This window comes from Hyperolius riggenbachi, chromosome 3 (assembly GCF_040937935.1).
Source record: "Hyperolius riggenbachi isolate aHypRig1 chromosome 3, aHypRig1.pri, whole genome shotgun sequence".
Taxonomy (NCBI): Eukaryota; Metazoa; Chordata; class Amphibia; order Anura; family Hyperoliidae; genus Hyperolius; species Hyperolius riggenbachi.
The window spans coordinates 94,527,746-94,536,536 of record NC_090648.1 but is presented as its reverse complement, the minus strand read 5'-3'; the positions used below and the strand labels follow the sequence as shown (position 1 = coordinate 94,536,536).

The 8,791-nt window shown below is 42.5% G+C and overlaps 1 protein-coding gene across 1 annotated transcript in view; it reads left to right on the top strand.

The window, feature by feature from the left end:
* The first annotated feature begins 2,571 nt into the window (after positions 1 to 2,571).
* Positions 2,572 to 8,791, top strand: part of STAR (steroidogenic acute regulatory protein) — a 34,953-nt gene continuing 28,733 nt past the window's right edge. The window contains exon 1 of the mRNA XM_068274605.1: positions 2,572 to 2,717. The gene's annotated coding sequence lies outside the window, so the exon portion shown is untranslated. The remainder of the gene's footprint in view (positions 2,718 to 8,791) is intronic.

Here is an 8,791-nt window from a genome sequence, read left to right as displayed (position 1 = left end):
TCCGTCCATCAGATTCAGGAGAGGTTTTCTCCTGTTATCTGCAAAATAGACTTTCAGCATCTAGCAAGTAAAACAGTTGCAAAAAATGTAGGTAAGAAAAAGAAAAGTTGCGTTAAATTTCAGTTGGATTGGAAAAACATTTTTGGAGCCCTTTTTTGCTTGCAGGAGTTAACAGGATTTTTTTTTATGGTGCAAAAACATTTCCTTTGAAAAAATGACTGAATCAGGGACTGGGTGACCATAAATCGGTAAATGATTCATGATTCAGGAAAACAATTGGTCCTCAGATCACTGGCAGATTATGAAACCCACCATTCTTTTGAATTATGGATTGATATTTCCAAGATCACAGACTCAAAATCACTTCAGCAATCCACCACCATTTAAACCACTTCCTACCAGAGGATGTGAAAAGAAGTCACTGCACTCTACTCTCTATAATATATATATATTCATTTAGATGTGATAGGTTGTGATAAAGTTATTGCCAAAGTAATCAGAGCTGCACTGAACTGTGAAAACAACCTCAGAGAAGTGAACAACCTTGTTCATATTAGTAAACAACAGCAGAGTCAAGGAAGAAGAACCTTCATATAAAGCCATGATCATCCTTTTATCATGTATGGTTCTCTAAAGTCTAAAGCCTGTCATATTGGGGCAGGCTTTCTCCCGACGTGTGAAAAAGATGGATCCCTCTTCTCTGATTGACATCCCTCTCTGGTCGACATCTCCCCACCCCGCATAGATATTAGAAACAGAACTGCCTTAAAGTGGATCCGAGATTAAAAACTAACTATAACAAGTATCTTGTCTATATATCTTATCTAAAGTTTAGATAGTTTACACAGCAAATCTAGCTGCAAACAGCTTCAACAGTTTATGATTATTTATTCCTGTGATACAATGAGAGTTTCCATGTTCTGCTTGTGATCATTACACACAGGCAAGCTAATCTGTATCTCCAGCCCTCAGCCTGTGAAGACTTCACTTCCCTCTCCTCTGCCTCTAAAATCTCTGGCTAGTAACACCTCCTGCCCAGGCTGAGCTCCCATAAGCCCTTGCTACATGGGTCTCAAAGTGCCAAGGCACTGGAGAAGCTGTGAGTGAGACTTGTTTAGTTTATAGAGAATTAGAGTATTAAAACAAAACAAAAACAAAAAAAAACATTTGGCTTGAGGAATGCCCTATAAACTATATGAAAGGAACACAATTATGCAATGAGTAAAAGTTTATCTCAGATCCACTTTCTTTCTTGGGCATGGAGTTCACTAGAGCTTCACTGGAATCCATGATGAAGCTAGTGGATGTTAGACACCTTGGGCTCGTTTAGGCCTCTTACACAGTAAGGCCTCGATTCATAAAGCATTCCCGCATTCGGAAACGCTGAAAACTGCTCACTTTACCGACCACACAGCAAAATCTGTATTCATAAAGGCTTTTTCCGCATGAAAAGCCGACATTCGCCAGCAGAGTGATAAATCACCGCCTTGTGCGGTGATTATCATAGCAAAAGTAACAAATGTCAATTCATAAAGATTAGAGGTAGCGGTATGCGGACGGGTATTACCGCTACCTCTGATGTGGCGAGAAGCGTGCGGAATACATTGCAGTGAATGGGACAGACCTCCCAAGCAGCTGCAGAGAGAACACCGCACGGAGGGACTCCGCCTGCTTCTCCTGTTTCCGCATGTCTCCCGACAGCCTAACGCCTGCCTACAGCGGAATATCTCCGCACACCTTGTCACAACTAGCAACATTTTTATGAATTACCACCCTGAAGGCGGAAATACCGACAGCGGTGTTTCCCCGCTCGACGTTACCTTTCCGACAGCACTTTTATGAATCGAGGCCAAAGACGTTGCGTTTGGTGCATAACGTGCCCCTAATGCAACGCATTGAAAGACTATAACTTGGACATTATTTAGACCTGCTTTTGTTGCGCTGTTTTCATTGCACAGTGATAGACCAAAAATTGCGCATTACTGAGCATGTGTAAACAGTCTAACGCAGCTAAAACGTGTATAACGCATAGCATGCAGCACTTTCATTTAACGTGCAGCGTTAGACACCAACGCAACGTCTGCACTGTGAACAGCCCATTGATTTTTCATTGGTGTGAGTTATTCTGTGTTACATGTTGTTGTAACGTGCGGCTTTAACATCGCACTGTGAAAGAGCCCTACGCTACATGTGATTCCAATTCTGATTTTTGGGATTAAAAAAGTCCTGCATGTTGCTTTTTTTCTTCTTGTTTTGCTAGCATCCCGTGAAAATTTCAAAACTGAAGTGCGATTAGTAGTGTTAAAGAAGCTTCAATACTTGAACTATTGGAGATTAATTGCTACATGTTGTTTTTTTAAGATGGGAAAGTGGACATACACTTTAAACCTTTTATACTTTTTCATGTGTCTTTACATTTTAACTTAATGCTTGTAGCTGAGTCCATTGCATTGTTTGATGCCAGTCCAGGCTGGATGCATGCGATAAACTCTGCAAAGTGTCACACTTTATAAATGCATAATTATAATATCTCTCTCATCCCCAGTTTCTCCAGTCTGTGGTCCAGCTGGCCATGAACTCAGATGAACAGAACTGGACCTCTGTGCAGAGATTATACTGCAGAAATGATATCTCAGCTCAGTGTCGGGGTATTCCAGCACTGCACTCTGTTTATCTTGGCACTGGGGAACTTCTGCAGTGTTAGAGGTCTGCATTAGGTGAGCATTTAGGGATCTTTAAAATTTTATTTTACACTTTTTGGTCTGTTAAAGTGAACCTCCGGACTAAAAATCTACTCAGCAGAACGGAAAAGGCTTGGTGTTTCTTTAACAGTTTCACAGCATCAGAACTTTGTTTTTCTTACCAAAGCATCATTTTTAGCTGCATTTTTAGCTAAGCTCCACCCATCAAAGAAAACTGCCCGGGATTTTTTTCCCTGATGCTGTGCAAAGCATGATGGGATTTCCTATGTTGTTATTCACGTTACCTAGCAACTGGGAGGGGTGATCAGCACACAGGACAGTTGGAACTGTGTCTCATGCTCCCTGTCACCTCCTTTCAGCCAAAAAGATGGCTGCCCTCATGAAATCATACATTTGCCTGTTCTTTTAAAACAGGGTGGGTGAGAGATTATATTACCTATCTATTTTAATTAACATAACTAATGTAACTTAATGACAGTATGTTTGTTTGGGCTGATGTTCCTCTTTAACCTCTTGAGGACTGCAGTGTTAAACCCCCCTAGTGACCAGGCCATTTTATGTCAAATGGGCCACTGCAGCTTTAAAGGGAAGGTTCAGGGAGTAGCAAAAAAAAAAATCCAAATCCACTTACCTGGGGCTTCCTCCAGCCCGTGGCAGGCAGGACGTGCCCTCGGCGCCGCTCCGCAGGCTCCCGGTGGTCTCCGGTGGCGCGCCCGACCTGGCCAGGTCGGGCTTCTTCTGCGCTCCAATCTGCAGCTCACTGGTGCACGCTGACGTCATCGGACGTCCTCCGGGATGTACTGCGCAGGCTCATAACTACTGGAGACCACCGGGAGCCTGCAGAGCGGCGCCGCGGGAAGCCCCAGGTAAGTGGATTTGGATTTTTTTTTTTGCTCCTCCCTGAACCGTCCCTTTAAGGCCAAGCTGCAGGGCCGCACAACACAGCACATAAGATTCCACCCCCCTTTTCTCCCCACCAACAGAGCTCTCTGTTGGTGGGGTCTGATCGCCAACCCCCACCCCCCGTGTTTGTTTGTTTTTTGTAAATATTTGTTTTATTTATTTTTTAATAAATTGTACTATTTTTTTATTATTTTTTATTGTGGACCCTCCCTCCCCCCGCCAGCCAATCACTGTGATCAGCTGTCATAGGCTTCAGCCTATGACAGCCGATCACCTTCAGGTCCCCCAGGGGGACAGCCATGTCACACGGCTGTCCCCAGTTCAGCGCTGCTGCTGATCGTAGCGCTGTACATGTAAATAGACGGCGATCATGCCGTCTAACAGTCTCCCGAGTTGCGATTGCCGCTCGGAGACTGAAGGCGGGGCGGAGCTCCGCCCCCCAAGCAGGAGATGCGCGCGCAGCCTGCAAACTGCTGCCCCAGGACTTTACACAGATCGGCGTTAGGCAGTCCTGGGGCTGCCGCCGTGGCCACGCCCAGCGGCGTGACGCGGTTGGCAAGCAGTTAAGGGGCCCATACACTGCTCGATTTCAGCCATCAATCAACCGATCGATTCTATAGAATCGATCGATCAGAAATTGATTCTTTCAAATCGGCAAATCGATCAATTTGCAGCTGATTTCGATCGATTTGATCTGACAGGATGGAAAATCTAGGTCGATCTGCTGCTGGCAGCAGATCGATGGCCCATAGAGTTGCATTGGATCCAATGGTGCAATAATGCATTTAGATCGATTTCCAATAGATTTCATTCTGAAAACACCTGATCTGCTGCCTGCTTGTTCAGGATCTATGGCTAAAAGTATTAGAGGGAGAAGATCAGCAGGACAGCCAGGCAACTGTTATTGCTTAAAAGGAATTAAATATGGCAGCCTCAATATCCCTCTACAGTTGTCCTTTAAAAGTCACAATTGAAGCAGCCTTACCGGTTTTTGATCAGGAGTTCAGGTCCACTTTAAAGTGTATGTATTTATATCAGCACTCATTAGCATATTTTGCTGAAGCTTACCTGTTTCTGTGCGCCTCTCCCAGCCACAGACTGGTTATTTATGTTGAGTTTCTTTTCACTGTTTTTGATTCTTTGCACTACATGATATTTTACGATTGCTTCACTCTTTTTAATGTACAAAATCGTTTATGTTTTAACTTGGAGACTCTTTATGTGTTTGCTATACTTTGCTCTTTTTCCAATTTTTATCCCCCCTGCATGGGGATTATTATTATTTATTTATTTATTTATTTATTATTAAGTTCTCTCATTAAAACTTTTGAAACTATTTACAGCCCCATAACCCTCTATTAAGCAGGGAAATTCCAAACTCTGTAAAATGTATAAGCAATAGGCTCGTTGCTATACACCAGTGGTTCTGGAGGCTAGCCTGGCTTCAGGGGCATAAAGAGGTCATTTGCATATTCAGTAGCGGTGCATTGTGGGTAACCACAGTTGCTCACTTAAAGCTGAATAATTCTGTTTTAAGAAGGCAAACTACATCAACTAAATAATAAAACCTATGGACAGTTTCACTTTCACCTTTTTTGGCCCTCACTTTCCCTCTCCTCTACATCAGATAATAGAATATATAATCTGAGTGGGGGAACAAAAACACTTTATTATATTCTGTCACTTTAAAATCACCATTCCACGATTTCAACAAAACTCAGCACAATTTAAGAAAATTGTAACTGATAGTAATCTGAGAACAATCCAATCCTCCTCTCCCCACTGAATGTTCTTTACTCAGTTAACCTTATGCAACCAGCATTGGAGGCTTCATCAGACACAGGTGATGAGGAGAAGTAAAGAAAACTGTCTACACAAGCGATAAGAGAGGCTAGGGAATAAATAGAGATGATCGGGCAGGAGAGAAGACACTGATCTAGCAATCTGTGCATCAGAATGTTGGAATAAAATGAACAAATAAAGTCTATTCATCAGGGCCGGATTTGTACTCTTTACCGCCCAAGGCCACTGTCACCAGCCGCCCCCCTTCAGTATAGGTAGCAAGATGACCCCTCTGCCCTTCCTTCCTGTGCAGTATAGGTAGCCAAATGACCCCTTCCCCCTTTCCCTCCAGTATAGGTAGCCAAATGGCTCTTTTAATCCCTCCTCCCCCCCTTCCTTCAGTATAGGTAGTCAGCTCGCCTTCACACCGCAGCAGCCATCAGTGTCACTCATTTCTCCGCTCGTCTCCAGTGCAGGAGCTTCCTCTTCCTTTATATCTCCAATACTGCCCAAGTCCATATCTGCTGGGCCGGCCACAATGCAAATGTGCACAGAGAGCAAGGTGGCTGCGGCACAGGCGGTTAGCAGCAGAGTACCGCAGTCAGGCGCTTGCCTGTTCTCCCTGCATTGCAGCATTTGCAAGCTTGCACCAGTTTAGCCTGCTGCTTTGGTGCCCTTGCTCCGGTGGTGCCCTAGGCCATGGCCTAGTGGCCTAAATCCGGCCCTGCTATTAATACTCTAATAATAATAATGCTTTTGCATTCAAGCCTGACCATATGGAAACCAATAATGTCCTCCTGTATCTGTCACCGGGGATACACTTTAATAAGGTAACAGAGGCATCTGACAATCTAGTTCCAGTCACGTGACCAATGCCTGGGCACCAGGACAGGAAGTAAAGGATTTTCACTAGGAGTGGAATAAAAACGTTACCACTGTATTGCAAAAATTGATTGTGTTGCTGTGTTTAAGAGATATCCGTTAAATACCTGCGCAGGAACCTTCTGATTGCATTCATAAATAACGACACAGGCCCTTATTCAATTCATTTTTTCTCCTTCGTTTTCTACAAGTCGATATGTTCACACCTTGGACTTGATTCACTAAACCGTGATAACTCGTATCACGGCCACGCTAGCGTTTTCGCACACATTTTTTCAAGCAAAAATTTGCGATTGTCAACGATGAGTTATCACGGTTTAGTGAATCAAGCCCCTTTACAATAAAGTGCCTTTAAAACCACCTACAAACAAAAAAATACTTAAAATTATTTTTATAGTACTTTTTCATATACTTTTTGGCACTTTTTCAATTGCAAAGGGCAGGAAAGTTGTTTTAACCACTTGAGGATGTCACCCTGGGTTTTAAACCTCCTAGTGACCAGGCTATTTTTTTACAAAATAGTCCACTGCAGCTTTAAAGTGAACCAGAGACGAAGCACCCTTGTGTATTTTACCATAGAAATCAGTGGGAACATTAGAGAAAACATTTACCATGCTCTCTGTTCCATCCTCACTGCTAAAAGTGTCTGTTATCTAGCTGAGATAAGAATCCCGGACTGAGCATTGATTCTGGCTTTGCTATAATGACTCAGCTATAATGATTCCTGAGCAAAGCCAGCAGGGGGCAGGCTTGGACTTGAAGACAGCAAAGAACACAGTCTCAGCTATAATTATTCTGTAGCAAAGCCAGACCGACTGCTTAGTCGGGATTCTTATTTTAGAGGTGATAACAGGCAAATTAAACAGAGAACAATGTAACAAAGAGCAGATTAGGTGTTTACTGTCATGTTTCCACTGATTTATAAGGTAAAATACATGAGGTTGCTTCATCTCTGGTTCTCTTTAAGGCCTTGCTGCAGGGCCGTACAACTCAGCACACAAGTGATTCCCTCCCCTTTTCTGCCCACCAACAGAGCTTTCTGTTGGTGGGCTGTGATGGCTCCCAGGATGTTTTTTTTTTTAAATAAATATTTATTGTTTTTCTTTTAAATAAAAAAAAGTTATTTTTTTTATACCCCTCCCTCCCTCTGCCAGCCAGTGACAGCAATCGTCTGTCATAGGCTTCAGCCCATGAGAGCTGATTGCTCTCCTGCGTCTCAGGGGGACAGCCGTGTCACATGGCTGTCCCCAGTACAGCTCTGCTGTGTAGATCACAGTGCTGTACAGACTAAATAGACAGAAATTTCGCAGTCTAACGGTCTCCTAGCGGCGATCGTCATCCAAGCAGGCGCATCGGCGCATGCGATCTCCTGCAAATCCCAGGACTTTACGCCGATCGGCGTTAGGCGGTCCTGGGGCTGCTGCCGTGATCACGCCCATCGGCGTGACACGGTCTTATACTAGTTAAACAAAAATTAAGAAATTATTTAATAGGAGAAAACGCAGGAGAAAAAGTTAATTGCATATGGGCCAAAGGCCCTTATTCAATTCATTTTTTTTCTCCTTAGTGTTCTCCAGGCTGATATTTTCACACCTTGACCCATATGCAATTCACTTTTTCTTCTGAGTTTTCTCCTAGGAGATATCTTCAAAATTGTCCATAAAATGCCCTTTAAAGAGACACTGAAGCGAAAAAAAATATGATATAATGAATTGGTTGTGTACTATGAATAATTACTAGAAGATTAGCAGCAAAGTAAATATTCTCATATTTTTATTTTCAGGTATATAGTGTTTTTTCTAACATTGCATCATTCTCTAATATCTGCAGATTACACAACACTCAGCATTCAAAATGATTCTTTCAGAGCAGTCTGTGAACTAATGACCTCTCCTCTGGCAGAGAAAAAGAAAACAGTTGAGATAATAAAAGTCAGAAGACAGCCCTCTCCACGACTTTTGAAAGTCATAGAAATGAATGGCTTTTTTGCATAGAGATAACAACTGGAGTTTCTTAACTCTTCCCGTACTGGAAACAATTAGACTGATGTATCTGATCTTAATGTTTTATTTCTTAGCTGTACTACACATACAAATCATAATATCATTTTTTTTTCCGCTTCAGTGTCTCTTTAAATCACCAGCAAGTGAGAAAATACTCAAAATAATTTTGATAGCCCTTTTTCAATTTACCTTTTGGTACTTTTTCAGTTGCAAAGTGCTAAAAAGTTATTTTAAATGGAAAATTAAAAAATATCTCCTAGGAGAACAAAATAATTGCGTACGGGCCCTTATCCATAAAATGCCCAGCAAGCAAGAAAATATTCAGGCCCATATGCAATTCACTTCTTCTCCTGTGCTTTCTTCTAGGTGATATTTTTCACAACTTGTCAATAAAATGCATTTTAAACCTCTAGGGCTTGATTTACTAAGCGGTGCTAACCTACTTAGCACGTCTAAAGTCTTTAGGTGTGCTAACCAGGGTGCTAAGTAGGTTAGCACCGGTTTTCTCAATCAGATGGC